Source organism: Uranotaenia lowii, chromosome 1 (genome assembly GCF_029784155.1).
Source record: "Uranotaenia lowii strain MFRU-FL chromosome 1, ASM2978415v1, whole genome shotgun sequence".
Lineage (NCBI taxonomy): Eukaryota > Metazoa > Arthropoda > Insecta > Diptera > Culicidae > Uranotaenia > Uranotaenia lowii.
This window is the reverse complement of record NC_073691.1, coordinates 53,298,367-53,319,157: the sequence shown is the minus strand read 5'-3', so window position 1 is coordinate 53,319,157 and position 20,791 is coordinate 53,298,367. Positions and strand designations below refer to the sequence as shown.

Below are 20,791 nucleotides of genomic sequence, written 5' to 3'. Positions count from 1 at the left end.
TTTTCTTCTGCTCGAACTTTTGCTTTTACAATCACTGAGGAGTAGTTGGGCTATTAGGCCAAAGGGTGAAAGGTGTTTCGCTTGGATTATTGGGTCGAAATGTAAAGCTGGTCGAAAAAAAAGAATCTTATTGATTATTTAAATATTATCGAATGGTAGCTTAATAATAGGGTAATTGTTGCCTAAGGTACTATTATTGAAGAATAAGCTTCAATATGTTGTATTTTTGAAAACTTTTTTAATCGTTACTCAAAACTTTTTATTACATTATTATAATAACTACGAGTTTCTTTATCTGAAATACATTCAAATGTACTTTAGGGAAGTATGAGGATATTTATCCCTGGGGATACTTGATCTATATCTTGGAATGTCTTACATAGTTAAACAATGTCGAACCGAACTTGGTTGCCCAGATGAATCACCCTTTTCCCGTTCTCGGTACATTCTCGAACTGAGAGTAAATTATCTTCCAATTCGGGTATAAAATGAACGTCGTAGAGTATCATGAGTTTTTTCGATTTTCCTACTACGCTCTTCAATACAACTTTGCCAGTTTTTTAGCACGAAGATTCTCGCCGGCAAGGTCTCTGACGTCCTGGAAAAGTCCTTCACCCAGGACCATGACCCAGGGTCCAGATCAACAACAAATCTGACCCTGTGCTCTTTTCGTCCGCTGGTAGCAGTTGTACGTCGAGCTTCGACGGCCACAATAATTTTTCCGCGAAGGCCTTTACGTTGGGCTGGGCAACGATTTTTGTAGTGCCCCGGTTCGCCACATCCGAAGCAAATAATCTTCTCCGCTTTTCGAGCCTTCATCCACGAGTTTGATGCTGAATTTCTTGTTGGAAAGTCCCCTCGACTTTGGAATGCTAGCGTCCAGGAACATTCTTTTCTGCTCCACAATCGGTAGAACGGTAAAAAGCCCCTTGTGTTGTAGTCGTTGGGAATCGCGGAGATCAGTGCGTGGACCTTTTCATCTGCCGGGATGTTCGCACCCATGCGCTCAAGTTCCTAAACGATCAGATCGTATTCCTCAAATAAGTGACTCAACAATCTGATGTTTTTGCGATGTTTGAGGTCATGGAACCTGTCGCGCACCGCTATCCAGAAATGGGTGCCAACGCGCTGGTAGGTCTTCACCACAAGATATCCATGGCCTCCTTCGCATATCGTACCCCGATTATGCGGTTCAGAACGATGTTTTTGACAGCCAACATGATCCTCTGAGTCCTCGTTTTTGCGCTTCCGGAGGGCTACCAAGGTGCCGTTCGTCCTTTGCAGGCTCCTTCATCTGAATGGCGCAGTCGTCTACCTCGGGGGTTCGCACAATGGTGTGGATGAGGTTTTCCATGCTGCCAAGGTCTTCTCACGGCCATCGAACAGAAAGTCACGCATGCTACCCGTAGCGTGACTGATGACGGCATCGAGAGTACTCCTTTCAGAAGATGACCCTCCCCGGGCTGGCAACTGGTGGAGTCGAGAGTAACTCTCTCGGTAACTTACCATTCCCGGGTTCGTTCCTTGGCTGCAGATTCCTCCAGATTCCTGATGGACTTCGATTCCTTCTTTGGTCCTGGGCTTGGGACATCTTGCCTGACCACCTCGAACCTCGACTGATTCCTGGATGACCTCTCCGGACCTCTGGTTGGCTGGAATGCTCCTGGACTCGCTAACCACAAGTGTTCGAAGAATTTCTAAAGAGAGTATCCCTCTCACGCTATCTTCTATTTCTTACCAGCCGTGTCTGGACCCATAACCTGTTGAATTCAATCATTAAGCAACAAGGATTTTGTTTGGAAATGAGATGCCATTCATTCATTTATTTTTGTCCTTAAAAGCTAACTCAGACCAATAGCGATTACAATTTTGTCGATTATCCAAAGTGATTCTCAACTCTGAACTCATAACCACAAGCTGCGTTGGCTGAGTTTAACGTGCATTATGACAAAGTTTGTATTGTTGTCATCATGATTGATCATCATCAACTGTCAAACGCTACTGTTCTCAATATGCGAATTGACGAAAGAGAACAAAACCAAAACAATCGGTTTTGGTTTTGTTGAAACGTGGCCGCGAATGATCGGGTCCAGGATTTTCTCCGAAAAAAGCTGTAATTATCAACAAATATAATGTAATGAAGTCATCATTTAATGATAACAAAATGATGATGACATTGTTTCTCAAATCGTGAGATAGATTTTTAAAGTTTTTAATTTTTGTAGAAAATTAAAAAAAAATCGAGCAATAAATTGAAACAGGTTGAGCACCACTGATTTTCAGTGTCAGTGTCTGCACTGCTAACTTTGACGGGCCCGTTTTTCCTATCATAACATTAAAACGCACAACAATCATATCACAACTTGGACGGCACAGGTGTATCACAGCTTTCTTTCTCAATATCACAGTCGTATCAGGTAAACTGGCAACCTTATCTGGATGCACTGCGTCGTGCACCCTGTCTGGACGGGCGTATCGCAGGCAGTGCTCGAAACAGTCACCATTATTGACAGAAAACGGGTTGAATGTGAGAGAAAAAACTCTCCCTTTCATCTTCTTCGGCAGTCGATAAAATAATCTCCGTTTGGAGAGGATGAGCTTCTGTTGACTGTGAATGTCTTCTCTTTTGTTTCGCAATTCGTTCCACAAAGTCGTGACAGAATCAAACGTTGAAATATCATTCAGTTCATTCCACTTTGAATGTGTGAGCCCATAATATTCGCTTACGTAACTTTGAATGAACCGAAAAAAGCGATCAAAATTAATAGTGGCAGAACGGTAAACGATAGACACTTTATGTCTTCGAGACAATTTATCTAGGCAACAAGAACTTTCGTATTCTAATGAAAAACATAATAATAATTCATCTTAACCCTCATCCGCATTAGTATTTTTATGTAGGAGAACATCCTGTAATGTCAAAAAATATTTTAAACTTACTACTAAAAACTAAGACTATCCTATATTAAAACTAATTATAGAGAGAACGAATCTCTGCGATGGAAGACTGCATCGATTTGCCTCTGAAGTTGGAGATGATTTTGTTGGCCATCTCTTCGATCGATTCAATGCCCGCAATCCGATGAAGATCTTCGGTGCTGTGCCAAGGTGGAAGCCGCAAAATCATTTTCAGAACCTTGTTCTGAATCCTCTGGATGGCCTTCTTCCTCGTCGCGCAGCAACTAGACCAAATCGGAACTGCATACATTATCGCTGGTCGGAATACCTGTTTGTAGATTAACATCTTATTTCGCAGACACAACCTGGATTTCCTGTTGATGAGAGAATAAAGAGATTTAGTATATTTATTACACTTAGATTGAATATCTTCAATGTGATTTTTAAAAGTAAGATTCCGATCAAGTGTAAGTCCCAGGTACTTCACGTGATCAGACCATTCTAATGAATCCCCATTGAAAGTTATGGAATGATTTTCATTAGGTTTTAAAAATTGAGCTCTTGGCTTATGGGGAAATAAAATAAGTTGAGTTTTGGAAGCGTTAGGAGAAATTTTCCACGTTTTCAAGTAATTCAAAAAGGAATTTAAATTTTGTTGCAATCTACTGCGTACCACCCGTAAATTTCGACCTTTGGCTGAAAGCAAAGTATCATCAGCAAATAATCTTCTACCTTTTCCTTCTGGTACGTCAGGAAGATCAGAAGTAAAAATATTGTATAAAATTGGCCCAAGTATACTGCCCTGAGGGACACCAGCTCTAATGGGTGTCCTTTCAGAGCATGAATTTTGATAGCTTACTTGTAAGGTTCGGCTAGTCAAATAATTTTGAATAATTTTGGTGAGATATACAGGAAAATCAAATCGAGCTAATTTAGCTACTAAACCTTTGTGCCAAACACTGTCAAAAGCTTTTTCAATATCAAGAAGAGCAACACCAGTTGAATATCCTTCAGATTTGCTAGCGTTAATCATATTAGTTACACTCAAAAGTTGATGTGTAGTAGAATGTCCATGACGAAAACCAAATTGTTCATCAGGGAAAATAGATTTCTGATTAATGTGAATCATCATTCTATTCAAAATAACTCTCTCAAATAGTTTACTTAAAGAAGGGAGCAAACTAATTGGTCGATAACTCGAAGGCTCTGAAGCATTTTTTCCAGGTTTTAAAATTGGAGTTACTTTGGCATTTTTCCATTTATTTGGAAAATAAGCCAAGTGAAAATATTTATTGAAGATTTTAACTAAAAAATTTAAAGTTCTTTCAGGCAACTTTTTAATAAGAATATAGAAAATCCCATCTTCCCCTGGGGCTTTCATATTTTTAAATTTTTTGCAAATCAATTTAAGTTCATCAATATTTGTCTCATGAGAACTTTCAAATACATTTTGTTTAGAAAGAATATCATCAAATTCAAGGGAAATTTGAGCATCAATTGGACTTACAACGTTTAAATTAAAATCATGAGCAGACTCAAATTGTTGGGCTAATTTTTGAGCTTTTTCTGCATTCGTTAAAAGAAGTTTATCCCCGTCTTTCAAAGTAGGAATTGGCTTCTGGGGCTTTTTCAGAATTTTAGTTAATTTCCAAAAAGGCTTTGAGTAGGGTTTTATGTCCTCTACTGCTTCGGCAAAGTTTTCATTACGAATGAAATTTAAACGACGTTTGATCTCTTTTTGAAGGTCGCAATAAATTAATTTCAAATAAGGATCCCTAGTTCGTTGAAATTGGCGTCGACGAATGTTTTTCAGTCGTATCAAAAACTGAAGATCATCATCAATTAAAGGTTGATTAAATTTATGTTTAACTTTAGGTATTGAAGCGGCTTTAGCATTGACTATTGAAATTGTCAAATTTTCTACAGCCAAATCAATATCTTCTATTGAATTAAGTGGAACGTTTACATTCAAATTACGTTCAATAAAATTCATATATCGCTCCCAGTTAGCCTTTTGAAAGTTAAAAGCTGATTTTAAAGGGTTTTCAATGGGACTTTGGGATAAAGAAAATGTTACTGGAAGGTGGTCTGAATCGAGGTCCGCATGAGTAACTAATTGACTACAATGCTCGCCTAAATCCGTTAGAACCAAATCAATTGTGGAGGGATTTCTAATTGAAGAAAAACAAGTATGCCCATTAGGATATTCAACAGTATAATAACCTGCAGAGCAGTCGTTAAATAAAATATTCCCATTTGAATTTGATGAAATATTATTCCAAGATCGGTGTTTTGCATTAAAGTCACCAATAATAAAAAATTTAGATTTATTTCTGGTGAGTTTTTGTAAATCTCCCTTCAAAAAATTTTTCTGTTCACCGCTGCATTGGAAAGGCAAATATGCGGCAACAATTATAATTTTCCCCATAGAAGTTTCTAATTCAATTCCAATTGTTTCTAAGACTTTTGTATTGAAAGAAGGAAGAAGTCTAAATTTGAGACGACTATTGATGACAATAGCTACACCCCCACCTTGTCGATCAAGTCGATCATTTCGTAAAATTTTAAAGAAAGCATTGCTTTTCAAGTTATTGTCTGGCTTTAAAAAAGTTTCAGTGATGGCAGCAATATGTATGTTTTGAGTTTTCAAAAATAAAAAGAATTCATCTTGGTTAGCCAGCAAAGATCTAGCGTTCCAATTCATAATATTTAAACATCTATTTGGATCCATGAGGGAATCGCAAAGTCATAATAATTTTGTTAGCATAATTAAAAGAAGTTTGGAAAGCTTCAAACATTGAATTTGCTTTCAACATAAGTTGCATCATTTCCATTAAATTTTGATGCAAAAATTTTAATTTTTCCTCAGTAATCTCACCCAAATCAACAAAATTGTTAGGATCAGAAAAGGAAGGAGAAGAAAAAGTATTTGAATTTCGGGGATTTTCCCAAGCCTTCGCATGAACGTTGAGACTTGGTTTTTTCCCATTTTTATTAGTTAAACCTGAAGAAGGCAACCCATTTTTAACCACCTCTGAGAACGATAAACAACGAGTCTGGGGCGCAGATTCAGCACAGGTAACATTAAAATCACTTCGGGTGTTACCCAGCCGTGATTCCAATGTAGACCGAGGCTGAATGCGAACAGGCAGGTTGTTTGCCGGCCCGACGTGTGAAGACGAATAAGAGGAAGGAGGAGAAGAAACTTTTCTGGAAACTTTGGGATTTTTCCTAGAAGCAATAATTTTTGCCCTGATGGGACAGTCTAGCGAATTCGAGGAATGATTACCTGCGCAATTTGCACACTTAAAAAATTCTGTTTTTGGCTTATCACCACCAAAAAGGCATTTAGATTTTTCATGATCGAATGAGCCGCAAAACATGCATCTGGCATTCATTCTACAATTTTTAGTGCCATGACAAAAAGCTTGACAACGACGACATTGCGTAATATTTTGAAGAAAATTGGTAGAAGATTTACGAAAAGGTTCGAATTTGACTCGACAATGAAACATAAGACGAGCCTTTTCAAGAATTTGCAAATTATTAACCTGATCCTTTTTAAAATGGATCAAATAAAGTTCAGGAGCAAAACCAACACTACTGATATTATTCGTGTTGGTTCTTTTCCTCATTTGAATTACTTGAATTGGAGAAAAACCTAACAAAGAATTTAATTCAGCTGTGATCTCATCCGGTGTCTGATCGCCAGTGAGACCACGAAGTACAACTTTAAATGGACGATCACTTCTAGTGTCGTACGTAAAAAATTGGTGTTTTTTATTATTCAAATAATTTAAAACCTTTTGAAAATCATTAAAAGATTCCGCCAATATACGAGCAGTTCCCCTTCGACCGATCTGAAAAGAAATCTTCACATCCTTGACGGAAGTGACGATTTCTTTTCGAAAGGCATTGAAGTCGGGAATCGTGACCGTTATTGGTGGAATCTTTTTGTTTTTAAGAGTATAAGAAGAAGAAGAAGGTTTCTTAGTACTCTTATCAGAATTAAATATGAATATTTCCTCATCACCGATGTTATGAAGGACATCGAATGAATTGGAAATTTCAACTTTTTTGGGCGATGGACCTGAATTAGGTTCGGCAATCCGTTTTCTACCGGCCCTTGAGCCGGCCGATGACTTTCCCATGCTGGAAAGAAAAGAGAAAATATGAATAAAAGAAAATGAAAATAATTTTAGCACTGAAAAGTGCTGATTGAAAAACAGGTAAGCAAAAAATAAATAATGTAAAAATGTTCCTGCAGGTACACAGCAACGATACGATGCTCCGGCGTACGTGTTGACGGCTCAACGGTACAGATGGAAGTGATTGCATCTTTACTTTATTTATGGACGAACCCTGGAAGCCTGGACAAAAAAACTCCCTTTTCCGACTTAGAGTGTCATTTTGACACTCCAAAAGTAAAATCTATTTAATTCGTTTGAATTATTATGAACTTCATATAAAACTTATATCAATAGAAACCTTGTAATGTCAGTAAAATATGTTTAGAACATTATATATAGCTAAAGCTTATAGTTTTCCCGTTATTCAGCACGAAAGAAAAAAAATCCGAAAAAACATGCCTCAGGAAAATTGCTGTAGTTCATATAATACATGTCCAAAAAAATATTTGACTTATGCATATGAAAGCTGAAGTTAATTCCTACATCATGAAGACAAGAAATATTTTTTTAAATTTTTTTTAATGAAATGGTCACAAAAAGTTCAAAAAAGGGGTCTAAAAAACCTACTTTTCATTCGATTGCTAGTAAATACTGTTTGAGCGATGGTAGAGTTTTGAAAAAAAATATGACTACAAAATCTATTAAAATTCCAACATTTTGCTGTCTTTAGATTTTTGATGCAACAAAAATTGAATTTACTGGAATTTTTCAAAGTTCACTACTTTGCGCGATTTTTTAACAAGCATTTAATTGATTGAATTTACTAATTATCTCAGTTGGGAAATGAAACATGTCTTTAAAATGTTCAACAAACTTGTGTGTCTACTATATTTGAACAATTTGTTTTAATACACCGATTTTAAAAAACTCATTAAAAAAATGTTTTTTTAAACCTCTAGCATTTGTCAAAAGCTACAGTTTAGAGAAGCTAATAACAAGACAAAATTTAAAATTAACCTTTTTATCCAAAAATGATTAATTTTGTAGCCTCAGAAATACTTAGTAAATGGGTTTTGCGATCCAAAAAAAATTATTGGTGTTTAGGTCATAGAGTTCTGGATTGATTTTTTGAATGTTTTTTTTTCTTAAGCTAGGAAGGAAAGATGGAACATAAACCCCGTCTGAAGATGGCTTTGGGAAAAAACAATAATTCGAAAAAAATAGGCACAATATTTCCTTTTAATATATGTTGAAATTTCTCTGTTATTTTTGGAACAATTTCAACAAAAACTACATAAAAATATAGCTATGCGTCAGTGTTTATATATTTCAGAATTAAGGAAAAATAGTTGAATTTTATGAAAACTACAACCGAAAAAGTACTGATAGTAAAATTCCTTAGCCTGTGGCTAAGCAACAAAAACCAAATTTGTTTGTAATCATAAAACTTAACTTCTGTGAATTGTGAAAAATAGGGTTCAAGAAGATTGGCAAAAACTGAAAAAATCTCATTTTATTTTTTATTTGCTTATAACTTATTAGTTTTTCATTCGATTTCTGTGATGTCCTCGCTAAAGTTTTTTGAAAGTGTACAATCTACAACATTGTTAATTGCATCAGGTGTCTATATAAAGTATTCTTAAAAATATTTTTAACTCCCTTCTGAATTAATCTTTTATTTTTAAATAGAAAATGAAAGATCTTATTGAGTTAATTAATTTTTTTTATCGTTAACCGTTTAGTCGCTAATAATTTGATAGCTTTGTGCCGCGACCAAAATTCAATTTTTCTCGAACGGATTCCATTCATTTAAAATTAGAATGACTGAGTTTACAACGAAGCTCACAGTCATGTGCTTGAATTGACTTTGACCGTTGGCCAAATTGAATGGGAAGATGAGCGAAAGAAAATTTCAAACGCTGTCAGTCAGAGAGAGTTTTTTGAGTGAGAGAAGGCAATGAAGGAAACGCAAACGGAAGACTCTGAATGGAGAGAAACTTCACATTCACGCAAGGCTGTCGATATTTTTGAGCTCTGAATTCGCAGGTGCCTGAAGCACCTCCGACGACTTTGAGTCCCGTAAAGCGATCGGCTCTTGAGCAACGGCTCAGGTCTCAAAAACGACCCTATTGAAATTCATCGCGATTTAAGGATTGGCTCATGCAGTACCAAGGCCGTGCGAACGGGGGGGGGGGGTTTAAGGGGTTAAACCCCCCCCATGAAGATTTTTTTCCAAGTAAAATTTCCACCGTAGTAACGGATGATTACTAGATTTTAAAATGTATTTGAAAATAAGTGTTAACAAGGAAGTCAGAAATTTTTTTTCGCCTCCGGCGGAATTTTGGCATAAATCATCCTTGGCTTGAGGCATTTCGATCTACGACAATATTTGCCATTCATGAATTGAAACTAACTTTGATTGTAGATTTAAATTTTCAGTTCAATCAACCTTTTGTATTGAAACTCAAAACTTGATATGAACAAACCCTACCTTGTCTTTTGAATGGGTTTTTTTTTAAAGTTGCGTTCAAAAAAGAATGAAATCGCGTGAAGCTGCGCACCCACTTCCAAATTTAACAAGCTGCCATTTCTCTCTCGGTTGATATTTTTTCATGAAAATTTCACACAATCTAGTTCAACTATCCATCTAACACTCTACAAAATTTGAAGCCTTTACAATAACGGGAAACAAAGATAGAGCTATTCCCGTAAAAAAGGGAAATTTGGAGTTGCTTCACTAAACTTGCTGTATCTTCGACAATTTTCATTGAAAATCCTTGAAACTTGGTTCAAAGATGTAAAAATGTTTGATCTACTACCAAGCCAAGTTTCGTCAAAATCGATGAACGTCATCAAAAATGGTGCTGGGTACAAAATCAGGCTCATTATCGCCCAGCAGACGATTTCATTCTTTTTTGGACGGATGTTTGTATGGAAAACATCGTAATCCATGTATTCTTGCTTTTTCATTAACAAAATCATAATCTTGTCACCAAGAATGTTGTAAATTGATAGAAATTTCATTCGTGCTTTGTTTCGGAAGAGAAAATGTATCAATAGAGTTCGAAATAAGAAGAACAGAGATTCAGAAATGACCTGCTAATTATTCCGATAAACAAATTTGATATACAATTAAAGCGAGTATTCAATTCGCTCTTTTGTTTCAATACCAGCTCTGTTGGAACAATTTCTATTTCTAAACAAAGCAGGAATGTAGTTTCTATCAATTTACAACATTCTTGGTGACAAGATTATGATTTTGTTAATGAAAAAGCAAGAATACATGGATTATGATGTTTTCCATACAAACATCCGTCCAAAAAAGAATGAAATCGTCTGCTGGGCGATAATGAGCCTGATTTTGTACCCGGCACCATTTTTGATGACGTTCATCGATTTTGACGAAACTTGGCCTGGTAGTAGATCAAACATTTTTACATCTTTGAACCAAATTTCAAGGATTTTCAATGAAAATTGTCGAAGATACAGCAAGTTTAGTGAAGCAACTCCAAATTTCCCTTTTTTACGGAAATAGCTCTATCTTTGTTGTTCATCATTGTAAAGACTTCAAATTTTGTAGAGTGTTAGATGGATAGTTGAACTAGATTGTGTGAAATTTTCATGAAAAAAATATCAACCGAGAGAGAAATGGCAGCTTGTCAAAGTTGGAAGTGGGTGCGCAGCTTCACGCGATTTCATTCTTTTTTGAACGCAACTGTAAATAAGAACAGAGTTTGAAACGAACCTTTTTTTTTATTTAAAAAAAAACTTTTATGTCATTACAAATGTTATGTTGATTTAAAATATTCTTAAAAAACCATTTTCAGACTCAATTTTATTTCGTGGTTTTTGTTCTTCTAAATGATTAACAAAAAGGGTTTAAATAATTGACATAAAGCCACAAAATTCACATTTTTCTGAGGTGCAATGTATTTAAACAATTATTTAAACTAATTTGAATGCCCCGAATCTAAATATGCAATTATTTCTATCAGCTTTTGTTATTGAAATGACTTTTGAAAATAAGTAAAAATCATTAGACAAATTTTTATACTTTTTTTTACAAAAACTCAAATCACAAACATATTATTTAAAAATAAAAGGTTTATATGAATTATAAACTTTAAACAGAATCAAGTTTTTTTTACACTTTCTGCTGTAAAGTCAAAGATACTTGTAATGTTATGTTTTAATTTTTTTAACTGATAAATTTGACTTATTAGATCATGCATCATTATCATCAACATATTTTTCCTTAATTGGATGAAGTATAATAAACTAAATCAGAATCAGATTTTTAGAATTTTTAGAAATATTTTTAAAAAATTTGTCTTTGTGTTAAATTCTGAATTTTCGTTTTCTTGAAACATAAGCCTTCAACTCCAAATTTTAAATAAGAAAATATAGTTTCTACCTTCTCTTCTTTGTAGGAGCCAATATTTCAATCGATAGTGACAAAATACTCAGAGCTTGTAATTTAAAGCCTGAAAACATAGGATTGAAAATTTAAAAACTTTTTATTAATATTTTTTAAATGAAATCTTGTTTTTGGATCGATCATAATTTTTAAATTAATCTAAAAAGTTTAAAAAATTGTTCGAAGTAGCTACCTTAAAACTATTAAAAAAAATACGCAGTGTTACCTGACTTTGGTTTGTGCTTTCAATATGAATAACAAAACTTTGAACTCCTTATTTTGAATTTTTTATCAGTTTTTATTCAAGCTTCAAAAATTAACTTTTTAAGCCGTTTATTTTGATAACTGAAGGATTTTACGTTATAAAAGGTTTTATCTGTGGCTTCTATAATTGGTACTTTTAAAATAAATCTAAATATATTCATCTTTTTATCAAATTGAATTGAACCATCAAACATTGATTAAATTTTGTTTAAAATTCATTTCTTCTTCAGTTAATAGTAATTAATATTTCAAATCGCGATTAATATTTTTTGTTCAAATTAAAAAAATATACAGCGGATTTTTTTTTATTAAATTTTCAGTTGAAGAGGAGGAAAAGAATTTTAAGTAAAGATGAATAAAATTTAACAACTACTATCATTTTCCTAACAACTAATAATGGTAAACTTTGCACCAGATTGGACATTTATTTAGGAATTCAGATTTGTTTTTAACTCTGTATTTTGAAAATGTTTATTTTACATTTGCTAAGACATTCTTTTGAAACAAATTTCTTTCTTACTTTCATGACTTATCGAAAATTTGAAACTTTCATTGTAATATGTTTCGAATTTTTTTTTTTTCATCAGGCCTTTTTTAGTTTGTGTGTTAATCATGAGTGAGAAACGGTGTAAGAAATCCCTTTCCTTTTTTTATTGTTTATTTTTGGTATTGTTATTATTTTTATCTAAATTTGAATTTCGAAACCCCCCCCACGGTGTCTCTGATGGAACGATTTTATTTATCGAAAATTAGCATCGCTAATTTTTGCAACATTCGAAAGCTGGGACTTCCCCCTTTCATTTGAGCCCAAAGTTGAAATAATCCACCGGGGGGTCTAGAACCTTTTATTTTTTTGAAGATTTTTTAACCTTTTTAACGGGTTTTTCAAAGACAAAATCATACTAATCACTGTGGAAATGCTCACCTTTCCTTTAGCGTAAATCCAACATCATATGTTTATAACATGATTTAATAGGAAATTTCCCTGGCTAGAATTTTGTAGAAGACATCAAAGCGATACAAATTGGAAGAAAAAAGTTGGAATGCCACAAACGGAGTGATTGTTATTTCATTTGAAAAATCTAATAAAACTTCTCACCACTGATTGTACTATGACCAGAAAAATTATTCTACGATCTTAGTTATTGATTGTAGAGTGTATAAATGTTCAAAACGGTTTATTAACAATAGAAAATCAATCTTTTACATAAAATTGATCAGGATTATCTGAAGTTATGAGCATTTTAGGGGTTTTATTATTCTGGGACAAATATCAAATTTTTTTTTCTAATTTTTCAAAAAATCCCGAAGTGAGAGATAATTGAAGTTTAAGGTATTTTTTTTTCCAAAGTATTGAAAATTTGAATAAATTTTTAATTTGAATTTTAAGCATTTCAAGCCACTGCTTTAAATACTGTTTATGACACGATTGTTTTTATAGAAGTAAAAAAATAACCTTTTAGTGGAAAGCCAAAAATGCAGAAAACCACAGACAAATGTTCGCAGTGTTCCTTAGTATCAGATAAAAACCCATGTTATGTTAACATTATCAATTTGAAAAAAATGCATAATTTTCAGAAAACGAAATAAAAAGTTCGCAAAAAATCTGACGACTTCAGATCTGACAACTCAAAGTGAATTGAGAGAAAATTTTCAGATTAAAGTATTACATCAAATCACCCTCTTAGAATTGTTGAAAACAGAGTTGATGTTGAGATTTTGTAATTTTTTTTTCTTTTTAATAAAAAAAATCAATAAAAGACATTTGGTTCAGTTCGTGTACTTTCGAGAAAAATGAACAATCTAGAATTTTTGCTTGAAAGCTTAAATTCGACCACATTTTTACATACACGAGTGCCTCCAAAAACACCAATTTATGCAAACAAACATAAACAATGGGTTGTTTTTATTTTTTAAATTTTATATATGACACTTTATTTCGCTTGTGATACCCGTGCCTAAGGTTTAACGATCAATCAAAAGTGAAAAGTATGAAAACATTCAGAAATCATCAAACAGAATGAAAGATTTTCAACTAATATGTTTGATTTTGAAATCCAGGTGAATTATTTTAAATTTGAGCTTAAATGTAAGAAGTAAATCTAATTTGTTTCCTTATCCCAAATGTTTGTTCAAAAAGTAGTCAAACTAACTTAGCTCAAAATTTAAATAACTAAGTTTTCAAGAGAGGCGGGAGACATTCTTTACAGAATAAAACCCTTTAAATGCTTATAAATTCAGATAATCCTGATGAATTTCATGTAAAAGATTGATTTTTTATTGTAAATAAACCATTTTGAACATTTATTCACCCTACAATCAATAACTAAGTTCGTAGAATAATTTTTCTGGTAATAGTTAAATCAGTAGTGAGAAGTTTTATTAGATTTTTCAAATGAAATAATAATCACTATGTTTGTGACATTCCAACTCTTTTCTTCCAATATGTATCACTTTAATGTCTTCTACAAAATTGTAGTCAGGGAAATTTCCTATTAAATCATGTTATTAACACATGATATTGGATTTACGCTAAAGGTAAGACGAACATTTCCACAGTGATTAGTATGATTTTGTCTTTGAAAAAACCGTTAAAAAGGTTAAAAAATCTTCAAAAAAATAAAATGTTCTAGACCCCCCGGTGGATTATTTCAACTTTGGGCTCAAATGAAAGGGGAAAGTCCCTGCTTTCGAATGATGAAAAAATTAGCGATGCTAATTTTCGAAAAATAAAGTTTTCTCCGAGAGACACCGTGCCCCCCATGGACGGGTCCTTCGCACGGGCCTGTGCAGTACAATAATAATGCATTCACCCAATGGGGCCGTTGTCTTCTGATAGATGTATAGGCTACCGTCCGTTATGTGGTTTACTGGGCACCCGACACTACAATATCGAGCAGTTACTTTAATGGGTCTGGGAGGGAGATTTTTAGGTTAGACTCACCCTTTGCCTTGTCTCGTGGCTGGGAAGCTTCCTTTCTCCTTATTTTTCTTTTTGCCCTTAGGCACCTAAGTTCTCAGCCGTCTACGGCAAAATGCTGGTTGTTTGGGAGGGTAATCATCGAAGGAAAAGTGTTGTTTTGTCTAAGCTTTGGTTGTTTATTCTCCCGGCTAATCTGCCAATGCTAGACTTTGATTCCGTCTGTAAACTATATAACCTTTCATCTCACCTTAGCAGCAGCAATTCCGAATCCTCCACAGCTTTTTACTGGAATCGGCGACGCTTTACTGATACCTTCGTTTTTACCTCGCTCTGTTTCCGTTGCTACTGGCCCCTCCCGGGGAGCACTCATTTTTTCGCTGCCTGCGAATTGAAGAAATGTTTGATTTTATCCAATTCAACAAAGCTTATCCACTTTATTTCACCTTATTGACGAACGAAGCGAATATCTCCTTCAATTCTGGCTGCGACTCTGGGATGCGAGCAAATTTCAGCAATAAATGCTTTTACTGCGATGACGAATCGAAATCCAAATTTTCTTCTTTGGTAGCTGTTATTTTGATTTGTTGGTTGTTGTTTACGTTGTTTTCCAATGTGTGCGTTTGACATTTACACTCTAAGGTCTCAACATTCATTTTTTTGGTCTACTGTTAGCTCTAATAGTAGGAAACGCTCAGAAAAAAAATCGCTACACTGACTTAATTATAATGCTACAAAATGCATATTTTTTTACATTTTTCGATGCCGCAAGAAACTTAATCCAGTATAACGCATTTGCAAGATGATATCACCCACAAACTTTATAAGGGGCCGTTTACATAACACGGACAGCTTAGGGGCGGAGGGGGATATGGAAATGTCCACGAAAAGGGGGGTAGGGGTTTGGGTCATGTCCACGTCGACATACTTTTTTTTCAAAATATTTTCTAAATGTGAACAAATGATGTTTTAATCAAAATCTGAAAGCGGCATACCTTTCCAGTTAAGTTTAAATAATAAGTAACTACTTGAAAACAAGTGATAAATATTTAAAAAAATTTAGGTTTTTATAATATCAGCAAATTCTTATTCGGTTTTACAAAATCAGCCATTTCTATAAAAAAAGGCAAAAGGTGGTGTTTTCTAACTGTCAAATTATAGGCATTAAAAATAAAATCTTTTTCAAATCTGTCCACGTGAACATCCAGGGAGCGGGGTAGGGGTTTGCCAAATGTCCACGCTTGTCCACGGAGGGGGAGGAGGAGGTAAAAAATCTCATTTTTCTGTCCACGTGGTATCTGAACTGCCCTTAATGCTTTTATTGTCCTATACCAAAACTGTTAGTGCAAACATATTTTTCGCAAAATCACAAATATTTTTTAAATAAATGTTTTTATAATTTAGTTACCAGTCTGGGCTAAAATGCATAAAAAAGCAAATCAAAGATTCGTTCGTTAAAATCAAAATATCATTTATCCATCCATTTTTGTTGTTAGATGGTTGAATTTTTAGAAGTACTTTTACCCCTCGATGTATGCAGTACCCTTATGCTTTTATTTAAAAAATGTTGATTTTTCATTAAAAACAAAGCAACCTACTTTTTTTCTTAGAAGGGTGAAAATCACATGTTTTGTAAATTTAAAAAAAAAACTACTGAAACCAATAATTTTTTTGACCTCATCAGTTAGAGTTCCCAACAACCTTAAAACTTTTGATGTACAAGCGGTATTACCTGTGAACATGAAATTTTTGGAAGCCATTGAAGTTGAAAAGTGTTGCATGATGCCCCAGTTGACGGTACCTACATATTGAATCAGCTCGACGAGTTCTGACGATTTATGTGTGTATGAATTAGTGTAAATTTCAAACGGGTATTGTTTTTCTGGTCGTTTTTTGCGAAACTGGGCTGCAGAATTACAACTATTTTTATATTTAAAAAATGTTTTTTTTTTTATTTTCAATCTACAAAAGAAAGAGAAAAACAACAAAATAGTTTGATTCTCTTCATCTCAGAAAGCATCTTTCTGAGTACGAACGACAGGAAAAATTTCGTTCGTGGAAGCAAAATGAATGAAATCAGACATATACCTACTACTAATTTGTCTCAATCTTTAAGCTCTAAGGCTAAATTTTTCGTTCTTCTTTCTTTTCTTTTTTCACACCTTACAATGCGCGATGTAATACGATTGTTTTGTTGTGTCCTGATAAATCAGGATTTGTCCTGATTTTCGAAATGTTTTTTTAAATTATCCTGAAGTGTCCCGATTTTTGAAAAATGATCTTTAAAACGTTATTGTCCTGATTTTAAAAATATCTCAAATGCATCTTAACTTACATTTAAATTGTCAGGATATCGAGCTAATCCGCAGTAAAATAGTTCTACTGGTAATAATGATATTTAAATGGGTTTTCATCATATAAACTGCAGGTCAATCAAAATTCTGTTCGCATCAGTGGCATTAATTAAGGCGTCTTCAGTACCTGTAATTCGCTTTCATTTATGCAATTTAAGCATAACTAGGGGTGTCCTGAAAAATCCTAATTTTTTCTTCAAGGTTTTCTGATTTTGGTAAAAACCACGCATCCCTGGTGTCAAGTAAACACGATGACTGGATTTCAACAAAAAAAATTGCGAAAAATTTGCAAATAGTTCCCACATAAAAGCAGAAATTACAGAAATACATTTTCAATAATGTAATAGGACACTTGAAGAAATCTAGAATCTTGGACCTTCATATTTGTTGCTTTGGTAAACAGAAAACAGGCGTGTTTTCAATGGAAGGAAAAACACCAGTTTTTGAAACTCAATATACCGCCTAGCGGTTGTCAATATTTGATCAAAAATGTTTGAAATTCCAGATGAAGACCTTAAAATTGATTCTTCTTGCTTTTTCAGAGATCTCTGATGGAAAAAGCCAAAGAAAAAAAAAATTAAATTAATCAAAATCGTTCACCCTTTTGGTTAAATTTTTCCTAATAAGTATACGTCAATTTTTTTTCTGGCATCTCGAATTGACATTATTTGATAATGTCCAAGCGCAATTCATTCAATTGCAAAATGTTCAATAATTATCAGTCTAGAAAACTCAATGATATTTTTATAAACATTTACAAATTTTACATAATTAACAAAAACGACATATTTGACAAAAATGACAAAATTGTCAAAAAAACCAATTTTACAAAATTGTGAAAATGGACAAAATCGACTTAATTAACGAAATTCTCCAAAATAAAAAAAAACCGACATAAAAGACAATAGAAACTATTAACTAAACCATCTAAGAGAGAATTATCATGCTTTTTGATCAAATGTTTTCAAGGAAAATAGTCAGTGGAGAAAAACAAAAATTGTGTAAACTTTCGAGTAAAATTTTAAGATAAATCAACGTTTATCTTTTTTAACCATTAGTTATATAATTTTCTCTTAGTTTAAAAAAGAATGATCTGGTAGTTGTTTGAAAGGCGTTGATTTTTAAAAGGTTTGGTGGATGAAAATGAAGGTTGAAACGTATCAATTAGTTAGGGCTGTGAAAAAGCTACTCTACGTTTTGATTGCCCGGCTGGGCGTTCACTAATGGTCTCCAGGAGTTAACGATTTTGGCGGGACTTTCTTCCCAAACTCTGCTGCACGAGTGGAACTATTGCGACTTGTAAATATACGAATAGAAAATTATGAACTTTGTGATTGTAATCTTATTATTTGAACTGAATACTGAAATTTACTTTAGGGGAACATCAATTTAGAAAATAGAACACAACAACTGGATTTTGATGGTGGACCATACATTATTAAAGTTTTATTGAAACGTTTTCCTTTTGCTTTTCAAGGGAAGCAATTATCCCATCACTTTCGGTTTTTGTTTTTAGGTTTCGAATTGGAGAACGAATTATTATAAAAAAGGTAAGTACTTGCGCATTTTGTTGATTTTATTTGCAGGTTGCTGGTACACTCGATGCGGCCGTGATGCTCGGTGGTCGACTCGTTGGGGGACTTGCAGTAGGCGGATGATGGCAGGTAAGGCTACGACGACGGTTGTTGACCAGGATGGTGTTTCTACGGTAGGTACGGTGCAATTCTTCGGGAATTGTACAGGTCTTTGTTGACGGAGACCTGGGTTGCTTTTTGTAGGCTGAACAGCACGAGGTCTATGTTGACGGAGACCTCTGTTGCTCGCTAAACGGATCTATGTTGACGGAGATCCGTGAAGTTTTTCTTGGATGTTAGGCACGAGGTCTTTGTTGACGGAGACCTGTGATCGTTCTTTCCGGTGCCAAGAAACAGGCCTGTGTTGACGGAGACCAATGATCCTCGGCACTGTTCGGGAGCGATATCCCAGCGCACTTTCACCACATGTGTGTTATAACCGATTTACGGTGGTTGCTTCTTCGGTCGGAATTGCGGGTCTTTGCACCCGACACTTCGTAAAGGCCTTCCTTCACAATATTCCCGATATATTTTGCATAGGGGATATCTCGACCTATTCACACACTCGCGGGCAAACTGGGGTAAACTTTTGGCGGTTTCTTTAGTCACCGAATTGGTGTTACGGACTAAATAGGAATTTTCGACGTCGCTTAAATCGCGCACCCGAACTGAACGATCGTTTTCCAAGAAGAGGCCTCATGTACCGTCAGCGGTCCTATATATATCCTTCGACCCATCTTCCATCTCCTTCATTTCCGCCCCAAATCTTGTCCCCATCGTTGACACGCCTTCCCGGTGACAGGAGCAGTACAATTTTTGTTTTATGGTTGGTGTCAATATGATTTTCAATTCTATGTTTTTATTTTTCAATTTTTATAGCACATTCAAATTTGAAATTTTGAATGGCGATGTTCCCTTCTTGCAATAGTAATTATATATTTTTTTAAATTTTTTTATTTGACAAATAATTGAATAATTGTTTTTTTTAGCCTAAGTAATTAATTTTTTTTTTTAAATAAATAAACATCTGAATATGAACAAAACTAACAAATATACAAATAAATAAATAAATAAATAACGGAAAACAAACTAACTAATAGTGACACCAACCCGAGGCTACTAAACGCAGAATACGACGTAACTCAAACACTTTACAGTGAAGTTTAATGTTGTAATCTGGGTTTAGGAATTTAAGGACAATTTTACAAAAAAAATTACAATAGTTTTTTGACATCAATCCAGTTGACCCAAGCAGCAGAGTTTTAATTGTAAACAGCAGAAGGCTGGTTACAAGGTTTAGGAAAAAGTAATGAGACAATCAATACTGATGTTATGAAATCGCTTGGTAAATCTTTGTACCTGAAAATAATCTCGTTTTCGTAGGTGATGGAAAGAATTAGAGAAACATGAGGTATCAAAGAACGACAGAACATAAGCCGTAAATATCATGAAATTTTCGAAAAAGATACAACGGCTCACCGGCAGCGTTTAGCCAATTTCACCACGGTGAACATGACGAAATCGGCGAACACGAGCAATCGATCTCTGCCGATCAACTGCTGGACCTTCTATCGAAATACCATGTACATATATCCCGCATGTGATCTTTCCCACTATTGATCTCTCTTGTTTCTCTTACCCCGTCCATCGACTCGGGATTTTAGCCGACCGAGCACGTGGTCGATTGCTTCGGGTTTGCCGCAAATTACGGTCAGATGAAGAAGCAGAGATTGCAGGTGTCGGATTCTTTTAGGGCATCTTCCGGACAAACACTTGAAAAACGTCCTTTACTGCCAAAATTCGTTAATCAACTGATGCTTCACGCACATTTGTATTTCCTCCTCTCTTTTTCTTTTTTAGCCGTTTCTAAAAGGCCTTTTCCACACTCAACTAGAAACATTCCTTTCCATGTTTAAATCGATCAAAATGTTTTATCATATCAAACTTTTCATTTCTGCTATTGTTCATCTCTATCCTACAGCAGGTTTAAGTCCTGCCGGTGAGCCGTCTTTCTTGAAAATTTCATGATATTTACGGCTTATGTTCTTTCGTTCTTTGATACCTCATGTTTCTCTAATTCTTTCCATCACCTACAAAAACGTAATGAGACAAATATAATGGAAAAAAAATGCAGAGAGAGAGAATGAAGGTAGTTTAACACGTTCGTCGCCACGCTCATTTTGGTAGTTTTGCTAGCCAGGCCCAAAGAAATTTTCAGAGAGAGAAAGCATAGA

At 34.5% G+C, this 20,791-nt stretch overlaps 1 long non-coding RNA gene across 1 annotated transcript; it reads right to left on the bottom strand.

Moving 5' to 3' along the window:
• Positions 1–3,157: 3,157 nt before the first annotated feature.
• LOC129738371 (uncharacterized) lies at positions 3,158–15,197 on the bottom strand. Its single transcript, XR_008735505.1, has 3 exons — positions 15,076–15,197; positions 14,880–15,013; positions 3,158–3,272 (listed from the first exon to the last, which is right to left on the bottom strand). It is a non-coding gene; the product is annotated as an uncharacterized LOC129738371 (long non-coding RNA).
• Positions 15,198–20,791: the final 5,594 nt, after the last annotated feature.